Source organism: Cupressus sempervirens, chromosome 11 (assembly GCF_028749045.1).
Source record: "Cupressus sempervirens isolate cs-2001-9-10 chromosome 11, ASM2874904v1, whole genome shotgun sequence".
NCBI classification, from domain to species: domain Eukaryota; kingdom Viridiplantae; phylum Streptophyta; class Pinopsida; order Cupressales; family Cupressaceae; genus Cupressus; species Cupressus sempervirens.
The window spans coordinates 783,900,890-783,925,230 of record NC_143128.1 but is presented as its reverse complement, the minus strand read 5'-3'; the positions used below and the strand labels follow the sequence as shown (position 1 = coordinate 783,925,230).

At 34.3% G+C, this 24,341-nt stretch overlaps 1 pseudogene; it reads right to left on the bottom strand.

Moving 5' to 3' along the window:
- Window positions 1-13,386: 13,386 nt before the first annotated feature.
- LOC149531930 (histone-lysine N-methyltransferase, H3 lysine-9 specific SUVH1-like) lies at window positions 13,387-22,512 on the bottom strand (annotated as a pseudogene).
- Window positions 22,513-24,341: the final 1,829 nt, after the last annotated feature.

Genomic DNA, 24,341 nt, shown 5'->3' with positions numbered 1-24,341 from the left:
AACTAGTAACTTGTTGCAACATAGCTTTCATGTTGGGAAATCCATAATTATCTTTCAATGATGCAATATTTAGATTTCTAAACTCAACACACAACCTAATATCCCCATTCTTTTTCCTGACAGGTACTAGGTTTGATACCCATGATGAATGTTTGATTGGTTTAATTATTCCCACATCCCTTAACTTCATGAGTTCTTCATGCATTTCAAAGGTCAGAGTGGGATTTACAAGTCTTTGGTTTTGTCTAAATGGTTTAACTCCCTCTTTTAGAGGTATTACATGTTGAAAAATATCTTCTCTATAAGCTTTGAGGTCATCATATGACCATGCAAAAACGTGTCTAAATTTCCTCAACAGATCTATCAAAGATTTCCTAATTATAGGGGATAAGGTCCTACCAATGTATACCTTTTTGGGAGATTCAACAATGCTAAGATTGATCTCTTCAAGCTCATGTGATTTCTTATCTATGATGTCTAAATGCACTCTGTTTTGATTATCAAAGACACTTTCAAGCACTACAAATCCTTTAGATACCTTTTTTGTCTTTGACTACATGATTTCTTGACCAAAAATGGTTTCCTTTCCATCTATTGTTTCAACCAAAGCACTGCAGTCCACCTCTTGACCATGATACCTATCTTTGTTGAGAAGAAATTTTAGTATGTCTTTATCATCTCGAATACTTGCCAATTCTTTACATTGTTAGAGATGGAAGGCCTATTTTGCACCTCAATTTTAGACAAACTAGAAAATGAAATGTCATCAGGCTTGATTGCTACATTAGCTAATAAATCAGCCATTTTATTATTACTCCTATCCATCCAAGAAATGCAAAAGGCATCAAATGCTTTTATTTGGTCCCAAACAACATTCTTATACTATTTCAACCTTTTTTTCTTGGAGGCATATGTTTCCTTAACTTGAGATACAACAAGCTCTGAATCACAAATAGCATGCAATTTCTTAATTCCATGACTAGCTGCCACTTTTAATCCCAATAAAAAGTGCTCCATACTCTGATATGTTATTAGTGCATGTAAAATTCATAGTAAATGAATACCTAAATGTATTCTTATATGGAGATATAAAAACCACCCCAGCTTCTGATCCTTCCTTAGAACTTTCCCCATCAAAATACATAATCCATAAGTTTTCTAAGTCCAAACAACTAGTTACCTCTTGTGTAATTAGTGGGGGTGGTTTCTCAATTTCTTGAATGATAAGTTTAGCTCTAAAAGCATTAAACTCAGTGTCTAGAAAGCATGTAGCATCGTTATCAACACTGTCTTCAAACACATAAGTAACCCTTGGTTCTCTATTAATTTTTGATAGCTTTATCTCCTATATGAAAAGTCATAGTGCAGGCTACCTCCCATCGCAACACTCCACTTTCTAGATAATTAGGAGGAATATCAACTACAAGGATTGTCATGGTCATTTCAACATTAGGTTAAGCAACTAGTTTAAAAGGTAATGCATTAATTGTACCTATGATAGACACTTCCCTTGCATCCATTGCTCTACACCTACCCTATTTGGTATCTACTTCTAAGCCAAGGACTTAGATAAATTTGAAAGGCATAATGGTGTTTGATGCTCCTGAGTCAATCATGCAATTCTTTAAACTTCCACCATTTATGACCAAACTAAGATAGAAAGGATTGGTGTCTTGTAGGTATGCTACAAAAGAGTTATCTAAGTACATTAGAGGTATTTGAGACATAACTCCTCTGCCCCCTTTATTCTTCATTACAAGTTCTATCTGTTGTATGACTATGGGCTTTTTCTCAACAACACTACTACTTCCTATGCCACCAAACCAACACAAGGCCTTATTTTTATGTTCCTCTATTCTAAAAATTTTAGAAAAAGGAACCTTTATAGTAATTTGAGACAACATAGAATTCATATCAACAAGATCATGTAGGAGTTTTGGGAAGATTACCTCTAATTGTTTGTTCTTGAGAAATAGGTTCCTTCACTTGCTTGGTGACATCAGGGCTTGACTTCTTTTACCATAGATTGGTTTTGATTCTTTCAACACCTTGACACTGCACTTTATTTTTTGGCTCCCACTTCTTGCTTTTACTATCCTTGATTTTTACAACCACTAGATCTTCCTTATTATTCTCATCATCTACTTTATGAGTAGTATCCCTAATGAAAATACCAGATGGTGTACCCACAACATTGTTGATAGTTTTATTTTTTAGATTGTAGGTGCTATGAATGTGAGATATCATTTTTGCAGTAATCATGTCAATCTTTTCTTTGGATGGTTTTCTCAAGTTTATGTGATTTACACCTGATAATGTATTGCATACCTTGTCTTCATCTTCTGAAAAAACTTGTTGATGGTGTAATTGATAAGCATTTCTCTGATTTGCAACATTGTATTCAGATTCTTCTAAATTAGACTACTCACCATTATCACATAATTTTATCATATTAAAACCTACATCCTCATGGTTTTATTCCTCCTCTCCATCCTCATTTTGTACCTATTGATTTGCAAAGAAAGAATGAACCAGTGCACAATAGTCAAGGGAATGAGGGGACTAGCATACAATACACCAAGGTACATCATCTGTCATATTTATATAATTTCTTTGTAGAGGACTTGGAGTACCTTTTTCCTTAGTGCCTTGAGTGGGATTGGGGATATGTTTCCCATCCTTCCACTAAGTGGTATAAGGTTAGTTCTACATCCTAGGCTACCTATTGTAATGGCTATTAAATTGAGGTTTATCACCAATATTTTGATTATTATTTTGAATAGTTGATGGACTCAAATTCTTAAGAAGATTAAGAACTTGACCCATTGTATCCTCTTAAGGCTTCTTACCTGCAGTAGGCTTCTTACCTGCAGTAGGCTTCTCACCTTCTTTCTTATTTCTAGGATTAAACAATTTTGGGTCATCCCTTCTTTCCAATTTTCCAGAGGCTTTTCTATTAGTTTTCAATATTTACAGCTATCTTATAAGCCTCCCTCAATGTTCTAGGATCATTGTCCCTTAAAGTATATGTCATCTTACTGTCAAAGGCATTAAGTAAGTTGTGAGGCATACATCTTTACCAAGTCTCATTACTTGGAATAATTTATACATCCCCTTCTGAAATCTCACCTTAAAATCAAAGGTGGACTTATTTGGGCTCTTTTTTATGTTGTTAAACTCATTCAACATAAAGCTAGCATTTGTGTTGTCACCATATTTCTCTTTCAAAAGCTTTTTGAAGTCATTCCATGAGGCTACACTGTCATCTGGAAACCTTCTAAACCAGTCAAGCTAGCATCTTTAGTCAATGAGTGTAAAGATAACTTAATTACCACATCCTCATGCTCTACCTCATAGTCATTGAGCATATCTATAGTTTTTCTTAGGTGCTCTTCACCAATCACAATATTGTTGCTTGAAAAATTAGTAACCTTGTCTCTTAAATCATTAGAAATAGGATGTGGAAACCTGGGAATGCCTACAAAATATATTTGCTTATATTTTCCCATATAAATGGGTTTTCTCTAGAATCCTATCACATTTGAAGTACTTGCTCTAGCAGCCTAGTTTTGGGTAGGGATCTAAGGCTAGCCTGAAATGTAAGCCCTTCATATCATCTTAAATGGGGAACTTTGGCTTTACAATCTCATGATCCTTTGACTTCAAACCCTTATCGTAGTACCATAAGCCTTGAAAACAACCTTCACGACCCTATGATAAACCATTTATCGTGTCCTTTTAGCTTACTCTTAAGTCTCTTACTATCTCATAAGACACAACTTATAAACCTTGTCACAACATCTTAGCTCACCTTCACTTGCCTTATGATCTTTCAATTGTTGTTTACTAGACTTTTTCGTAACTTCAACAATTATCTTTCAAAACCCTTACGGTGTTATGAGCACAACTTTGGCATAACATTGTATCTCAACTTTTATTTCCTTACGACTTCTCAATCACAATCAACAAAATGACTTCATAACCTCAGAGGTTATCTTTAACTACCATCATTGATCTACAACCACATGCTAGCAATTATCCTTTCTTCACCATAGCCTCAGAAGCCTCAACCTTTATGTTCATGATCTCAAGATCTAGCACTACTTGTTAGCTTCAAAAAGCTTCTAATTTACCCTAGAGATATTATGATCTATTGATCCTTGTAGCATCAGAAGATATGAACTTGCACGTGTCTCAAAACCTTATATAAATGCACCTGAGACCATGTTGCTTTATCATTTTGGTCCTTACGATCTTACAATCACTTCATTATCATACCATCAAACACATCATATTTTTCTTCTACAATCTTACGATCCACACCTTATCCCATGGTCAAGAGTCTCCACTTTTGCTTTTACGATCCTATGATTGCCTATTTGTCGTAACATCTTACAACTTCACTTCAAACTCCTTCAATGAGACACTTAAGATGATACAGCACAAGGGTAATTGTAAGATCATAGACTTCATTTTGAACACCTATGATGCTATGAACATATAACATACCTTAAGATTGGGAGACTCGACACTTTACTCCTATGATCCTCTACTAACCCTTACATTGTAACATCGAGAGAGGGAAATTGTATGCTCATGACTAGATGCCTAAACCCTAATCGTAAGATCATAACACATGATTTGAAAATAACATATAATCTCCCACCTGAAACAAACCTAGGGTAAAGGTGAGAATTGATTGCAGATTTTAATAAATTATTTTCATGAAAAGGTAAGGACACAACCTTAGGATAAAAAAATATAAATTAGGATAAGATTTTCAATATTGAGCTAGGGAAAAATAATCAAGGTAGGGTTTTTTTTTTAAACTAGAAATAAATAAAGCACAAACCCTAATAGTACAACACATTTCAAAAATATATTCACAATAAAATCAAAGTTTTGGCTTAGTGAAAATTAGGGGTATCAAGATTTGAGACCAATTAGAACACCTATGGCTATTGGACATAAAATTTTAAAGAATGATGATTCTAAAGAGGTGAACCAAACATTGTACAGGTCAATGATTGGAAAACTATAGTATGTAGGTCATTGTAGGCCTATCATTGCATTAGCAGTTGGAATAGTTGCAAGATTATCTGCTAATGCTAAGGAGAATCACATAATGGCTATGAAAAGGATACTGAGATATATGAAAGGAACATAAGATTATGGGCTATGGTATAAGAAGAATGATAAATTTGAGCTGAAGGTCTATTCTAATGTAGATTTGCTGGAAATGTTGATGAAAAAAAAAATACTAGTGGAGGCACTTTCTTTCTTGGGAAAAGAATGATTTCTTGGATAAGCAAGAAGTAAAACTACACTTTTCAATCCACAGCAGAAGTTGAGTATGTTGGTGCAACAATAAGTTTCTCTAACATCATTGTTTGGATTAAGAAATTATTGAAAGGTATGCCGGAAGAGATTACTAATCCTACATATCAAATTTCTAGATTTTGAGACTACTTTGAGCTTGAAGATATTGAGGATCCACTTAGAGTGAGGTTAGCACAAACTAATATGAAAGGATATGTTGCTCTTTGGTGGAAAGAACTACAAAGAGACAAAATCTGGAAGGTGAAATGAAGATCACTAGATGGAGGTTGATGGTGACTAAGTTGAAGGCTAAGTTCATTCGTACTAATTATGAACTTGAGTTGTTTAAGAGGTTGCAAAATCTGAAATAGAGAGATATGATTGTGAAAGATTACACTGAGGAGTTCTACAAGTTGATTATTTGGTCTAGTCATAGAGAATTATCAAAGGAAACGGTAGCTCAATACATTAATGGTTTGAGATTAATATTCAAGATGAGATTGGTATGCTAAATATTTCTTCAGTTGAGGATGCTTATTAGTATGCCTTGAAGGAAAAAGATAAGTTGAAGAGGAAAAGTCAAGGTAATGCTAGAGGAAAGGAGAAGTAGGATAGCTTGGCAAAAGCTAAAATGAGTGTAGAAGGTAAACCAAAACCTGTTCATCAGAAAGGGAGGATAGTTGGAGGTGAATTCAGAGGTAATTGTTTAAGATGTGGTGAAGAAGTCCATAGATCATTTGAATGTCCCCATGGTAGGAAATATGTTGTTGTGAATGAGGTTGTAGTCTAAGATAGTCAACCTAAGAAAGGAGAAATTTTTCTAGCTTAGCAAGTACTGGTTGGTCAAAGGACATCAAATTCTTGTTAGAGGACTAAATTGTTCAGGAATTGTTGTAATTCTCGTGGTAAAGTCTACAAGGTGATTGTGGATGGTGGTAGGACTAATAATATTGTTGCTAAGGAGATGGTTCAGAAATTTGGTTTGAAGAGACTGACACGTCCTTATCCTTATAGGATTGGCTGGTTGCAAGGTGAGCATGCTTTGGAGGTGATGGCAGAGTGTCTTATTGATTTCTATATTGGGCAATATAAGGATCAAGTGTAGTGTGATATTGCAGACATGAATAGTTGTCATGTGTTTCTTAGCAAACCTTAGCAATATGATTGTAGGACTATGCATGATTGTTTCAAGAATGTGTTTACAATTGTGAAAGGTGTTAGGAAGCACTCCATGATTCCTTTTCAGAATGAAGAGCTTGGTAGGAAGAACCTAAGTATTGGTAGCCAAGTTGAATTGAGGGATTTTGAGATTTGAGATCAACATGGAAAGCAAACTTGTAGCACACCTAGGATGGATGTGAAGAAGTAGAAGAAGAAGAACAAGGGAAAGAGTGTGCAAGTTGAAGACTTGGAGGATATGTATGTGAAGAACCAATTTGGGATTTATGTGCTAAATCCCAGAAGATGCTCTTCCTACTATTGAGAACATTTTTTTGAACCTAGGGTGTCTGATGCGAGAGCATCCTAGGGTCTTTAGCAATCCTGCATGGTGGAGGTATTTTGGGGTTGGAGTTGTGGACTTAGTCACCAAATAGTGGTGCTTAGTTGCTAAAGGGTTTAGTTGTGGCCAAGGTGCTCAGTCATCATTGGAGCTCAACACTCTCTGTGGTGCTCAACTTGTATTGGGTTGCTCAACATTCACTGCAGTGCTTGGCATGTGTTGGTTGCTCAACATACTTTGGGATCTCGACAATGTTGGTTTTTAGGCTGATGCTTGGCTTGGTTTCTCTAACACTCAGTCTGTTCTTGGTTCCCATAGCTGTTGAGTTGTCTGTGAGCCAACTTTGGGTATTTAATTTTTGTTGTAGCCAACTTTTGGCTCAACATTTATTTAATGTAAGGGTTTTAATTTAATTTGTAATGAGTTGGCCTGACTTGTGGCTTAGTTGGGTATAATTAGGGGGTCTTGTGGAGTCTTTAGGAGTGGTGATCCATCTTGGAGAAGAGGGTGCAAATTTTGAAGAGCTAGTAGTTGTGGCTTGGAACTGGGAGATTGCTTGGTGGGGTTATGAGCATAAGTTGATATTTCCTTGGTTGTTTCTACCAGAGTTTGGATCTAGACTAGTTGGGAATCGTGTTTTGATTGGATCTCATGGGATCTTGTAGAACTATTAATGTAATTGTTTTTGTATTTGGCCCTAACCCGAAAGGACTTACAACTAGGCATATTGCATGTAAATAGTTATATTTATGAATAAAGAGTTGCATTTGGTATCAAATCTTGCATTGTTGTTTTTTTGTTATTGTGTTTCTGTTGTGTGGTTATTTGTAGGGATCTAGTTTACCTCCAATAGGGGTACCTACCAATGAAGAAATAAAGAAAGAGGGAGAAAATGATGGCTAGACATATAGAAGAAGATGAAGATGGATGATCATATGAAAATATTGAAGACCATTATTATCACTGAAGTAGACTAGATGCTAATCAGAATAAAACTATGGATATTATTGAAGATCCACCTATTGAACATAGAGGGAGAAATGCAATGTAGTTGAACACTTAAGGTGTTGTGTTACTTTTTCGATTCCGTGGTAACTTGAAGATATTAAATATCTTGTGAAAGGTGGAAAGGTGTTGCCACTTGAGGGTGTTGCCAATAATGCCAAAGAGGGAGATTGCTAGAGCTACAATTGTTGAGAGCTTGATTGGAACAATTGTTATATTGTCATTGATGTCAAACTTATTTGTAAGACAAGTGCCAAACCTACTAGAGAGACATTCACTAACAATGTAGAGTGCCATATCATTTGATTGATGAAGAGGATTTGAAAAAAAGAGATAATGAGATGGCCTAGTGAAAGGTTGAGTTGAGATGTGTAAGTGAGATGGAATTATAATGGACACTAGATAAGTTTGTACTTGAAAAGATAATGTGTTGTTCAATTCAATACATGAAGTGTAGGAGATAGTTGAATAAAGTTCATAATTGAAACAAGTCATAATGATAATCTTGACTAGCATTAGTGTTGCATGATTAGTGAAGGAGTTGATCCAAAAGATTAAGGAACTTAAGCATTGTTGAGGAGAACAATAAAGCTTGATCGAGCATCAGTGTTGCATGATTAATGAAGGAGCTAAAGTAGAAGATTAAGGAACTTAAGCATTGTCGAGGAGAAAAATATTGGCCGAGTACCTGTGTTGGCTGAGTGATAATGATTTCTAAGTGATAGTATTGATTGAGTGATCCAGTGAAGACTGGTCAACAAAAGAATGTAGTGATGACTAAGTGATCTAGTGATGACTGAGCAGGAAGACACAGTGACTGAGTGACAACAAAAGAATAGTTTATGAAAGAATCAAGATTTGTAGCCAACATAGTGAAAATCTTGGAATAAGAAAAATATGTTGATGAGTTGTATTATTTAATGCAAGAAAAGGATTAGTTGAGTGATCAAAGGCTAAGATTTAAAGAGATGTTTCTACAAGTGTTGAGAAGAGAAGAAGAACAAGAAGATGGACAAATTCATTGAATATTTGGATCTAATCATAAACCCTAAGACCTACGATTATGATTAAGTAGAAAAAGATCAAGGCTACCTATTTAAGGATGTATCTGGTATATTTCGAGTTGTCTTTGGACTAGAGACTTGCGAAGACAAGTGGTGGACAAACTTGCAAGGAGTTGTGTGAAATTTGTGAGGTCAAGGATTGCTTGAAGAGTTGTCAAGCAGATTTGAGATGATGAGAATGATGAAGTCTAGTCAATGAACTAGAGATGAGATGAAAAAAGATCTAAATTTGAAAAGTGAGTTATAGTTTATCATATAAAAGTTTCATTGTTACTTTCTAACCATTGTGGTAGTTGTAAAATCCTTTTGATAAGGTTGACCTAGCAGTCATTTGTAAATTCTTTAATCAAGGTGACATTCTAATGGAATGTTCTTAAGTCTTCTAACAAGGCTTCTCCTAACACCTGGGTGATTAAAACCTTTAATAGAGTCACACCTAACAACGTGTTTTGTAACCTTTGACATGATTGACTCCTAACAGAACTTACTTTATGAGATTGAAAAAGAAGTAGCATGTTACTGATGATTTTTTTTCCAAATTTGGTTTCCATGTTAAATCTTGGTATCATACATTGTATGGATGTTTATTGTGTGTTTATGCTACTTATTGTTTTAATAAGTTTTTACAATTCAACACATATAGAACAAAGAGCTTCAATGGAATGAATAAGTTGGATTATTGTAAGTAGTTTTATTTAGATAGTTATTGGGTTAAGTTTGTTGAAGTTTTAAGTATTTCAATTGTAAATCTCGACTTTGGGATAATTGATTCACCCCCTTCTCATTTATTCCAAATATTCTAATAGTGCCATGATTGACAAATCTGGGCTTTCAATGCTAAAAAATAAATTTGAATCCTGAGAAACTTTAATATTAGAGCACACTTGCTCCAATAAGTCACATCGTTCATAACTAATTCAGGAGGAATGATAAGGACTGGGTGATCATTTCTTTGAGTAAGATAGCTATTGGCTTTGTTCAATTTGGAACTCACCATCTACTACCATACTAGTAAAAAATAACTAGGTTTCCCTATCCAATCAGAGGATAAAGCAACCAAAATCCTCCCAACAATTAAAGTGCCACACAATGAAACATAGAATCACAAGACAATTATAATGAATATGCTAAATGTCTAAAATGCATGGATCTAAAAAAATTCAATTTGAACGACAATACAAAATTTACAAGAGCGCCTGTTTTAAAATAATCTAGAAAAAATTATCATCACCTACTGTAATTTTTTTAGGAAGTCTCCTCCATAATTTTTGTTGGCCTGGAGATGGATTCAGGGATGACCTTTCTATGAACCAACACAACATTTGGTGGACCCCCTTGTTTAATGTTGAAAGAATCCCATTGGCTAAGGTTCAGGTGCTAGTGCTCTACATTTTTTCAAACACGACATCCAGACTCCTAAAGACCTCTTCTCTAGAGCCACCATGAGTCTAGTTTTAGCTAAACCATCTAGATCGACAAACTTTTGATCATCTAATTTCTATGGTGCCTCCTCATATGCTTTACAAACTAGGGGTTCAATCTGTGAAAGCATGGTGGAAGGGTTGGAAGTGGTACCCTGCCACTCCTATGACCAACTATAAACCCAAGATGGGTTATCTCTAGCCAATTCATCACCTGCCTATGGTTGATGTGCTCAATCAACATTGGCATTTGCAGAATTCTTAGAAAAACTAGAGACTTAGATTCATCACTAGCTGGAATATAATCACTAAGCTGAAAATTGCACATTTTGTCGGGTGTTTTATTTTCTAGGGTTTTCCCTTGGGCCCTCGACTCAAGAATCTGGGAGTTCTAGACCATAGGTTCCCTTTTTGTGATCACTCTAAAACTTTCCTTCACATTTTTTGGTTTTGTCAAAGAGTTCAACACTATTGGCTTTGGACTCATGAGTTCTTTAAAGTTTTTCGACCCAAGCCTTTCTCTTGGCCTATGATTATGTTGGGAGATTCTCCCATAATTCTCTTTAAGAATTCTCATATATGGCATGCTTTTAGGATGAAGATCTTATTTACTCTTTGGAAAGATAGAAATGTTGTTTTATTCACTCACGAATTTCTTGATATTAGTGTTTCCATGTACACTAAGGCTTGTATATGTAATAATGTCATGATGTAGATTCAAGTACAAATTGACAAGGGTGTGCTAGAGGTGGTCCACTTTCAGAAATAGATTAACCATTAGGGCAATGTACTTTGTACGGTTGTAAGAGTTCCATCAGATTCTATTTCTGTAGACTACATTCTACCTTGTGATAGTCAACAAGGTCACAATTCCTCTGCTCACCACTCTAATAAGCTATGTTCCAAGACTACCCATTGCTCTCCTAGTAGTGCTTTTGATGACCAACATTGTCACTCAGCCTCCCTAAGGTGGGGTTCTAGCCAGTCCCCGGTTGCTCCTATTGTTGTTGTTGTTTCCAGTTGACCCTCCTCTAGTGGGGACCCAAAGTGATCATTCCCCTAATTGGATTTGGTGATCTCACCTCCCAAGGTGGAGGGAGAAAATAATAAAGATAAGGGTGTTTTTGTTGATGATGAGTGGAATCCCCTTGAGCCACCCACACACCCCGTTGATGTATGGGGTTCTAGTGATCACCATGATCCTCCTCCCTCAACTAACATTGCTTTGGTTGCCTCAGGGCAATTTTTTATTTTTATTTTTATGAATAGTCAATAGATGTCTGGCCTTGGGCCATGCGAACTCTCACAGGGTGGTCTTTGTATCTCCCAAAACTTTTTTTGTTTCATGAATATGTAACTTTAATATTATAATTAATAGAAAAATGACTATTCATAAATTAAAAAACCATCCCTTGGGTTTGAATGGTGTGTGTGTTATAGCTATGTGCACGTGCCCCAGAGAGGGCCTATTTCACCCTACTCATTCCACAATGAATTGTTGGACAAATAGCAGAGGCACTCCCTTGATTAACAATTTAAAAAATATATATATTATGAAAATAGAAAGTAAGAAATGTGAAACAAAAACAAGGACACAAAGCATCAAAGTTCCCGCCAAAGTTAAATGTAATATGTTGAAAACTATTGAGCAGGAAATTATAGTAATTGAAGTGTATTTTTAAGACAAAAAATATGATTTATAGTAGAAAATTTTGCAATTGGACATTAGCATACTATAATATTTAATAAGATTGAATGTAATATGTTGAAAACTAATTAATAAGAAATTATAGTAATTGAAGGTGTTTAAGACATGAAAGATGACTTATAGCAGTAAATATTGCATTTGGACATTATTATACTAATATATATTAGTAAAATTAAGCGTGAACCTATTCCTCATCCTAACATAGAATATACTAAACTTATTAACTTTTTGTTCAAAATCAATATATTAAATTTATGGGCAATATAATCAAAGATCTTTCTAGATTTTACAAACTATCTAAAACTTTACAAACAAAACACTATTGAACAATAGTGAATGTTTAAAGTTGACAAAAAAATAAGTATCCAACAATATTTTTATATTGGTTGGAAGATTTTTAATTCTTTATCAATCATACATAAATCGTACATAAAGTTTCTAAAATAAATTCTTGATTTTTTCTCAAGAAAAAGACAAAAATCTCACTCATGAGTGTAGCAACAATCAACCAATAATACTAGAGATAAATATTTTTTATTAAATTATTAAAAAATAATAAATTAAAACTATATAGTTAAAAAAATAATTGTTGATAAATTCAATCTTGTAATTCTAACAACTAATTTGTAAAGTTGATTTTGAGGATGTAATAGTTTGCTCTAGGAACTAATAATAAATAAGGACACAAAGCGTCAAGTTCCTGCCGAAAGTTTATTTGCAAATTTTTTAATGACTACTATCCAAAGGAAGACTTGAAATGCTTCTTTCCTCTCAACATTTAGATTTAGATTGAGCTGACATTTTTTTAATAATTGTAGAAATGTAAGACTCTTAGAAAGATGTCTAAGATAGGTATTTGAAGATGAATATGCTATTACTATTATTTTATTTAGTTTCTAACAATTTGAGCAATGGTTACTTGATGGGACTTAAGCTAGTGGCCTATTAGTTTTTGGAAATAGTGTATTGTGACTCTTTTTGAGGGCATCGATGTGAAAAATAAAATTTAGATTTTGGTACAATTTTTAATTGGTTTGATACTCATTATTTACTTTTACAATATTGTAAAAATATTTTTAAAAATGAATAAAAACCTAATGAATTTTAAGTTAATTTATATTTACATAATAGCATCTTTCATGTGAAAATAGTCAAAACTAAATGACATTGCATTCTTAAACTAAAATATAGCTCAATCATAATGAAAAATAAATAAAAAATAACACCTTTGTTTCATAGTGGATTGTGGCATTGGCACACGAAGTTAATTATGATATTAAAAGGTTCAATTAATCAAAAGCAAAGAGGGTTCAAAAAGGGATGAGGCCAGGATTGTGCCCTAGGTGAATTTGGCAGCGTGGATGCTCCTCAGTCCTTGGCTCTTAGCCGAAGAGGTTTCAGGCACGCGTGAACCTGTATTAGGTACCTAAAACGTCTTTGTGAATGACCTCCATCAAAAAAAAAAGTAAAGAGGAAAGATGGTTGCGATTTCCATTGCCGTGTTGCTCTCAAAAGTGCAGAACCCAACTCAAGTTGGCCCTGGATTCGCTGCAATTTATACTTAAATACACTGAATCCCGATCTTCCTTGGCCCCGTTTGGTTGCTGGAAGATGAGGGCCAAAACCGGGTTATCAGGGGTAAAATCAGATTTTGCGAAAAAACTTTGGTGTTTGGTTGGTTAAAATTATAACCTGGTTTTCAATTTCATCTTCCAATTTTGGTCAAAAATTGGAAGAAGTTTCTTCCAACAAAAAGGTGGAATTCGAAATTAAAACCAGGTTTTGAATTTTATGACAGTTTTTTAAATAATATTGTGGGGTCCACAGTATATTCATCTTCCGTGTCAACCAAACGGACCATTGGTTTTCCAAACCACAAAACCAGGTTTTCGAAAACCTGGTTATAAGATAACCTGGTTATGGCACAAATTTATCTTCCCCAACCAAACGGGGCCTTATCTAACCACGACTCTTGAACCATGTATAGACCGTCATAAAAATATGTCTTACCAGATGGACTCGCACCATCCTTCATGCCACGAATCACCCGAATCTGAATACCATGATGCATACTCCGTTCCAATGCAAGATTACCCCTCTCAAGCTTCTGATCGTTAGTTCGCTTCTTGTCTGTCATGTAATTGTTACCCCCTTGCCCTGTATAGATTAGTGTTTCACCATCATCCTCATTATCTTCATATCCACAGGCTCACTCCACTCATTGAATCTTGCATTGATGTAATCAATTCCCGCCATAACAGGCCCATGCAAACCAATCACACACAATTCCATTCTGAAGTAGAAAAGATCGCCCACATCAACACCAGGCACAGATCCTATGATCCTTCTGTCCCTATTCACACAGAGACCTCTAGCCATCATAATGGTCCCTGCTTTAAGGTCGGGCCTCTTACAGCTACCACTCACAGATACTTCCTTACAGGCCTCCTCATCCTGAACTAGTTTCCGCCGCAGCAAATCATAAATGATGAGAGCCCTCCTCACCATCTTCCTGTCCAATGCAGCTGAAGTTTGTCACTCTCCTCCCTCTGGTGACCGGAATACAGTTGTGCCCTTAGCCCTGGACTCTGAACGTTTTCTTCGCTTCTTACCATTTGATGACTCTATGCCAATTGAAGTTTCCTCTTCCCCCAAATTCTTGCCCTCGGCTGAACCTGGGATTTTGGGGGTTCTGGGGGTTTTAGGAGTTTTGCTGATTTTGGGGTTTTGAGTGGGTGTAAAGCCATCCTCCTGACCACTAAGCTCACTCCTTGGCACATCCTGCTCAGCTATTGGTGCTGCCATTGTAACGGTATCTTCCTGATCAAAAACCTCACTCTTTGGTACACTCTCGGAAATGGGCGCAGCGATTCCGGGACCTTGAATTTTTATTTTCGATTTCTTTCCCTCCTCGTGCTCTGAAAATTACGTGCAGTATTGTATTTGGTGTGATTACGATGTGTTAAGGATGAGGTTGTCAACATGGATAGTCTAGATGTGGCCATAAGAAAGTATGGCTTACTTGGATTAGAAGTTTGAGTTGCTGCTCTTTTCCTTGTTCATTTGTTAGGAGAGAAAATTGAGTATGTGAGGTTGCTTGACATTTTGAAAGTGGGTGTCAAAAGTGGGGATGGTAAATTCGTTGGAATATAGATGGGTGTTCTTTCAAAGATCTTTCCTTCAAATATTGCAGCATCTACATTTGTTTTGTTTTATGCAACTATTGTTATCCTACGCTTCTATACAAAAGGATGTCCCTCAAGGATGATTTGTGCATCAATTTTTGAGTGGAAGCCCTATTTTTTAGGGAAAGAAAACAAAGGCAAGGGCATGGTTGTTGATAAGGATGTGGTTGATTCTTCCAAGATGTCAAGTATTGTTGGTCGTTATGTTTATGAGTTTTTATAAAGTCTCTAAACTCGTGGATGTTTTAGTTTTGTTATTATAATGTTAAGCTAAGAGGTGTATCTCGATTTCCCTTTGGTTCTAAGGGGGGTTGGGAGTGGATGATGAAAGTATTGTAAACCTTATAATGGTTGCATTTTCTATTAGGTCATATTTATGTTGGTAATGGGTGGTCAAGCCTTTTTGAGCCTCTTGTATAGAAAAGGATATGGTGTAGTAGTTAAATACTTCTAATTTTACATGTAATTATTTTGATTTTTATAAGAATTTGTTTATCTTATATATATATATATATATATATATATATATATATATATATATATATATATATATATATATATAAGCAACTATAGTTATAAGTTAGCTATATTTTAATAAGAATTACAATGGAGTTAAGTTTGTAATCATTTAGTTATGATTATTTGATAGTATAGGTGGAATTATAAATCATTTAATTAAATTATAATTTAAGATTAAGATATTTGTAATTGTATTATAAATTAAATAAAAAATAAATATTAATATTGACTTAAAAGAACTTAAATCAACGCCAATAGTGGCATGTTGTGATGGTTAAGTTGTTGTGTTTTATCCTTGCCATCAAGGTTCAAATCTCATGGGGATGAGGTCCCCCGTTTGTGGCCTCACTGGTTCATAGCTCCAAGTCAAAGCGTTCACCCCTTTTGAAAAAAAAAAAAAAACTTAAATCAATATTCTAAAAATATAATCGTTATCAATATTTTATTCTAACAATATATTGATATTATATATTTTTTAAGTCATGTATGATTTAAGATCATTTAAATCAATATGGTGATAATATTATATGCTTAGAATCAATTTATGATTTAAGATTGATATTATATATTTTTTAAGTCATGTATGATTTAAGATCATTTAAATCAATATGGTGATAATATTATATGCTTAGAATCAATTTATGATTTAAGATCATTTAAATTAATATTGTGATAATATTATATGCTTAGAATCAATAAGATATATATATATATATATATATATATATATATATATATATATAGTACCATGTTTGTTTTATTTTGATAGACTATTTATATGGGTGGAGTGTTTCCCTAAATGAATATTTTGTCTTTATGACTTTAACATTTTTTATGATTTCATACATTTTACTTTTTGGGTTATATGGTGAGAAATTATAACCATTTGTGTCATGATTTATTCATGTGTAGTTTTGAGGTGCATCTAAGTGATGCCACATGTCTTAATTTATTATGTTCTTGATGAGAAAAGGTGATGACCATTATTAAGACAAGATTTTACTTGATCATCTTTTTTTTATTATGTGTTCTATGATATGGATGATGATATTGAGTTATGTTTTACTCCATTCTTGGAGAGAGATATTATTCATATTTTAATGATAATTGGTCTTTTTGATATGATAATCATGTTTATTGGACATTTGATTTGTTGAGATGTCCATTATGGGGTGGATAGTTTGAATTCTTGTTTAGGATGATGTGTTTTATATGAGAAGATTTTTTCCACCTTAGAGGACTTGCATCTATCATAGTTGGTATCCCTATTTGTATGAGTGGTTATTGATGCTTCATGGAGTCACTAGGGGGGCAACGTTTAGAGAAACTATTAAGATTACTCTAGAGTTTTCTCATGTGATGACACTTCCATGTGATTATATTTATGTGAGACTTTATATATATAATTATTTAAATAATTAATTTAACTTTCTTATAGAATTATAATCTATGTTTGAATTACATTTATGTATATGTATTGTTTTGCAATGTATTGCTTCTACATTGTAATCATTGTTGTGTTAATATTTTAAGAAAAATAAAATCAGTAAACTTAGTAACATGTTTATGTTAATTTATCTCGAGTTCCCTAGTAGGGTGTTACATTTGTCACATCTTCTTTGCATGTGTCATAATGGGTGTGTTTGAACTAGAACATGGGAATTGCGAGACAGATTTCCCCAAACTATGTGATCTCATGGGCTACCTCAATTGCAGGATGTGCAAACATGATTTGGCATCACAAACAAACCAGAGGATCTATTTCATATGCTTTTCTTTCAAATGTAATCCACAAGACATATAAAAGATATGATCAAAAATTTCAATACAATGACAAATAGAGCAAGATACAGTTTGTTTGCCATCCTGAGAAAGGAAAGACCTGACATCAAGTTTTTTAAGCATCAAGATCCAATGAAACAACATTTTTTGGGCTCAATATAATATGCCAAAACAAATCAAATGTAGTGTGTCACATGTTTCTAGCCCAGTTAAAGCCCCAAGCCATCTTGATATGGTTAATGATATCATCATCATCCTTCAACATGTCATAAATATGCTTGCAAGAAAACTTCATCTAAGGCGATCATACGAATCAGAAGAAGTGATGGTTCTACCTAGAAACCACGTACCCACTATTTTCAAAATATGAGTGTAAGTCTTCTTATGAACACTAGGAATGTCAAATTTGGATCACAAATCTTCACAAGGGATAATTTTGTTGACATTCACAATATCCTAAGGGAAATGCCTTTATTATTCCATGTTTTGGTAGAGCAGCATTGGCGAAGTGCTAAAAGCTTATCTCTAAGATGCCCCACCAAATAGATCTATCCCGCATAGTAAATGAGGGATTTTTACCAACAACATTCCTAAAGAATATAAGGGGCCTCACCCGATACCATGCCTTTCAAATAAAAGAAAAAACCTTGGAACCAAAGACTTTGATATCTTTCCAAAGCTTACCCTTCTTGATTTGAGATTTGCATATGTTGTTTCTAATAAGAACCTCGAATAGAGAATTGATAATCCATTTGACCACTACAGAAACTCCTTGAATTTTAAGGCCTTTCAATCCAACGCCTTTTTTGTTTTTGGGGGAATATCACCAACTTGATTTCACACAGTGCCTTTTTATATTGCCCAACCCATCATCCCAAAGCATATCTCTCAAAATTTTCTCAAGCTTGTTAGTGTGACATTTAGCAAAGAGCCAAGTAGAAGGATAGTGTAAAGCACGAGAAGCCAACACTTTTTGAACTAACTGCACCCTTCCAACCAAGGAGAGCAGTGGATTTTCCATTTGATATGTTTTCTTTCTATCTTCTTAAAGATCCACTCCCACATAAGTGTCAAGGAGGGGTTTAGAGAAAAAGGTATACCAAGATACATAACCATGTGATTAGGACCAAACAAGTTTCAATTTATATGTCTTCAATCCAATTGGAAATGGAGTCAGTCCATCATAACATAGAAGACTTATGAGGAGCAATCTTTGATCGTAGAGCCACATAGAAGATCTAGAGTTTATTCATCACAATATCAAAATTCTTCTCAAAGAATTCCACAAAAATGGCAGTTTCATTTGTAAACAACTCAAGGCAGATCTCCTCCTTATTGGGTAAAGTGATTCCTTTGATGGGGGGCCAAAATCACTAACTTTTAGAATGTAAGAAAGAGAATCAACAATGATCAAAAGGGTTGCGACAAGGGGGCACCCTTGTCTAATAGATCTTCCCAACAAAATAAGGTCATAGAGATAAGCATTCACTTCAATGATAGTGGAGGAATCTTTAAATTAAATATTAACCCATCTATAGAAATACTCAAGACCAAAAGTTTCAAGCATCTTGAACAAAAAAGGCCACTCAATTATAGCATAGGGTCTTTCAAAGTCTAAGAGAATCATGCCTACATTTTTCCAATCCATTTTGGTCCAATGCATGGTTTCCCAACTTGTTATGAGATTCTCCAAAATGTACCTTCCTCTAATGAACCCAGTTTGAGTCACTGAAATAATTCCATTTAAGATGTCAGTCAATCTTCTAGCCAATAATTTAGTAATGACTTTGTAGGAAAGGTTTAGGAGAGTAATAGTCTCTAATTCTTCACTTGGGATTTATCCCCATCTTTAGGAAGAAGCTTAATGACCCCATTATTAATATTATTCCCAAGATAGCTAGTTTCAAAGGCATACTGATAGCCCTATAACATATCCTCATCCATCCAATCCTTGTTTTTTTTAGAAAACTCGACTTATATACCATCCATCCCTAAGGTCTTATCATTAGCCAAATAATCAATGGTAGCATCAATTTCCTTAATAGAGATTCCTTGTCTTAGCTTTCTAGCTTTCTTGTTATTAATTTTTTGAGGGATAACATTAGCAGGTATGTACATCATACTCTGATTAGCATCCCGATGTTCAAAGGATAAGAGATTCTTATAGAAATCAACAAAGGCATTTAGAATTTTGGAGTTTTCACTACAAAATTCCACATTCACTTCACTGCCACTGATTTGGGCTTCTAAGATTTTGGCTTTATTCTTTGGTAATGAGTTTTTGTGGAATGTTAACCCTAGTCTTTATTTTTTTAATGCCATTATTGGGTTTGTAATATCTTTTTATTTACATCTCAATAAGTTCTAGTTCACTTTATCTACTAAGATCTTGTGGTTTATTTGGAAACAAAGAAATGAGGAAATTTTCTAAGCCAGACATCAAGTTCTGACTAAATTTAATCATAAGCTCAGTTTTTTCACATCATGTCATACATTACAGTTGTTATTGAATTTCCAGAGGATAGATTCATCTTCTTGCTCTAGGATGGTGCAATGATTATCTTCCAAAAAGATATCAAGAATTATTCTTACAATGAACAGGGAACCATGATGATTATCAATGAAATTGAAAGAGACAATGTTGAATGTGCCTTAGAGACCACTCCCAATATTGATCTATAGGTCGATAATGTTGAGAGTAGGGCTAATAGTGGACCTATTCAAAAAAACTATAGGGGATTCCAATGTTCATGACAGAGTTAATCTTAGTGACAAGAGAAACTAATTTAGATGGAGGTGCTACTAATGAGTATAAGGACAAAAATGAAAGAAATTAGAGCTAATAAAATTGTTGATCTTAGTCATAAGTTCGTGCAAGGAGGGAAGGAAAAAAACAACTAGGTCCAAAGGCACACCCAGGTATCCAAACCACTTTGCAAAGTTAACACAGCAAAAGCAATCAAACAAAGGACAACACTAGAGAGATAGAGAGACAGAGAGAGATAAAATACTTCTATTGATTCATCCAATTATCAACATACATGCCCAGTTGTAAGGCCTTCTAAGTAATGGCCAAACAAAAAATATAATTTCCAGATCCACGATCCAACTTCAAATTCATAATTCCATAAACACCTTCTTTGACTCTCTAAGCCATCTCAGTTCCCTTAAACTCTAAGCCTAAGCACCCTATTTATACTTGCCAAAATGGCTTACAAAAGATTCTAGATCATTGCATAATAGATAGGTTGACCTCTAAGTGGTCAACACTCATCCCTAGACAAAATCCTATCATTAAATTAATAATCCAATTTAAATACAAGAGTCAACTCCAACTAAGAACCAAAACACAAACAACTCGTTAATGAAGGACCCAAGTATTAGCAAAAACGGATTCACTTGGCGCATGAAAGATTACTCGGTCATCAAAGAAAAACTCGGGTAACGTTGTAGGACTCAATCAACATAGCACTCGATACATACTGAGAAATCAGCATCTGCCATGAACTTGACAACAACTACAAACTTGGCAGCAACTACAAACTTGAAAAGAACTAAAAACTGGGCAACAAATATGAACTCGACAACAAATATGAACTTGACAACACCAAAGAACTATAAAACATGCATGATAGCAATGCAACCCAGCATGCTTTTGCATCAAAAAATTGGGGTTGAAAGAAATAATTCTCCTTGATCATGTAAGTGTTACAACCCGAGCTGAATCCAACTCAGATTAGGAAATCCATGTAGCATATTCAACTAGTTCATTCTTCCATTTCACCAAATACTCATAGAAGTCTTTTGCTCTTGTGCTCTTACCAACTCTCTAATCGAATACTTGTTCAATCTCTTCAATCTGCTTCTTAGGATAATCATTTGATACAACAAGTTCATTATCTGACTCATGATACTTATACAAATTCGAGATATTGAATATGGGAGATATATCCATGTCATTAGGTAACTCAACTTCATAAGCATTTCCATTGGTAAACATCCTCAAAATCTTACAAGGTCAAAACTTCTTCATCTTCAACTTAATGTATGTTCCAATAAAAAAATTTCCTTTCTTCAAATGAACCATCACCTCATCATCAACTTCAAAAACATGATGTCTTCTAGATTTATCAGCATTTTCCTTATACTCGTGATTACTTTATTCCAACCTCAACTTCACTTCCTCATGCAAAGACTCCATAAAATTAGAAAATTCTTCCCCTACAACACTTCTCTTTTCTTCACTAGCAACATCCCTCAAATCTGATATTCCTCTAGGTTGCATTCCAGTAATAATCTCAAAAGGTGTTTTCCATGTACTCTTGTTCACAAAATGATTATATGCAAACTCAGCTTGTGCCAATACTAGCTCCCAATCTGTCTGTGGGTGGAATGTAGAACTAAATCTCAATTCAGTACCCATCTTCTTCCACAAAGTCCTCCAAAAGTAACCAACAAACTTATTGTCTCTGTCAGAAATAATACTTTTTGGTAATCCATGTAATCTAAAAATTTCTTTGAAGAAAACTTCAGCAACATGCTCAACATCTAATGTCTTCTTACATGGTACAAAATCAGCCATCTTAGAAAATCTATCCACAACAACAAATATGGAATCATACCCCTTTACTATCATAGGTAATCCAAGAAAAAAATCCATACTGATGTTACTCCAAGGTTTCTCAAGAACAAAAATAGGTGTATACAAACCAATATTTTGACTTACTCATTTTGCAACTTGAAAAACTCCACAACCCTTTATAAACTTTTGAACATCCTTATACATTTGTGGCAAATAATACTTATCCTTCAGTAAACTCAATGTCTTATCATCTCCAAAATGTCCAGCCAATCCACCACTGTGTTTTTCCTTAATTAAATTCAACCTTATAGAACTTCTAGGGATACACAACTGAATTCCTTTAAACAACATAACTTCTTGAATGAAATACTCATCAAACTTACTTGGTTGTTCTGTTAAACTAGTTGCTCTACACTCTTTCCCCATCTTAGAAAAATTAGGGTCAGTATCATACAACTCCTTTTCATCAAAACCATGAACTTCAACTTCATCTCGGTCAATAAAGAACGTATTTTAATATGTCTTTGATTTAATTTATGTTGACTTCCCAAGTACTGTAAAGCTTTATGATCAGTATACAACACAAACTCCTTAGGAATCAAATAATGTTTCCACTTCTTCAATGCTTGAACACTCGCATAAAACTCTTGATCATACACAAAATACTTCATTTTAGCATCCTTCAACTTCTCGCCAAAGAAAGCAACAGGTTTACCTTCTTGACTCGATACAACTCCTATTGCATTGCCACTTACATCACTTTTCAACTTGAAATACCTTATTGAAATCAAGCAAAGCTAATATAGGTAACAACCTTTTGTTTCAAAGTCTCAAAACTCTTATTAACTCCATGTGTCCACTTGAACTCCTTTTTATGTCTCCTCATTGTCTGAGTCATATCATTACAAACAAAATTGAAATTCCTTATAAAATTCTTGTAGAAACTAGCCAAATCATGAAATGATCTTACCTCACCCACATTCTTAAGTGTAGGCCATTCCAAAATTGCTTTAACTTTCTTAGGATCCATTCTCAAACCATTTGTTTAAATCACAATTCCTAAATACACAATCTCCTCTTGCATAAAAGAACACTTCTTCAAATTAATTATCAATTTTTCCTCTTTCAATCTCTGTAATACTTGTTTAACATGCTCAATATGTTCTTCCTTAGTCTTACTAAAAATAAAAATTTCATCCAAATAAACAATCACAAACTTACCCAAAAATCTCTTGAGAACTTCATTCATCAACCTCATGAAACTACTAGGTGCATTAGTCAAACCAAAAGGCATTAGCAACCTTTCATACAAACCATCTTTTGTCTTAAAATTAATCTTCTATTCATCACCATCTTTGATTCTAATATGATGATAACCGCTCTTTAAATCAATCTTGGTAAAATACTTTTCTCCACTCAAACAATCCATTGTATCATTCATCCTTGGCATAGGAAACATATATTTCACTATAATCTTGTTAATAGCTCTAAAATCAGTACACATTCTCCATTCTCCATTCTTCTTATGTGCTAATACAAAAATTACAACACATGGACTTAAAATTTCTCTGATCAAACCTTTCTGCAACAACTCATGCACTTGTCTATTAAGCTCATCATTATATGTAGGTGTCAATCTATATGATGCTTTATTAGGAAAATAGCTCTAGGAATCAGATCCATACAATGACTTATGCTTCTTACTGGTGGTAAACCATCAAGTATATCTTCTACAACAATATATTTATACTCATTCAACAAATTCAAAATTTCTACTGGTACCCAGTCAATACTACCAGTTTCTGTTGTCACTCGGTGACTACTGACTAGCACTTGATTATTATTGACTGGAACTCAGTTAACAATATTTTTTGTCACTTGGTTGCTACAAGCACAACTCGGTCTCCTAGGGATTATAGAAAAATGGATTTGATTCTTCTTTATTTCTTTTTCAAACTAATTTCCATTAACCATGCAAATTCTCACAGTAGTACAATTAACTTCATCTGGACTTTCAATCAAAGGCAACAATATTTGCTTCTCCCATCCACCCAAAGAGTATATTGATTCAATCTTCCATCATGTATAACATATCTATCATATTGCCAAGGTCTACCCAACAAAATATGACAACAATCCATAGGCATAATATCACACAGAACTTCATCAAAGTAATGTCCAATCTTGAACTTCACAATACATTGTTCGCTTACCAACATTTTATGCTCATCCTTGATCCATGAAATATGATAAGG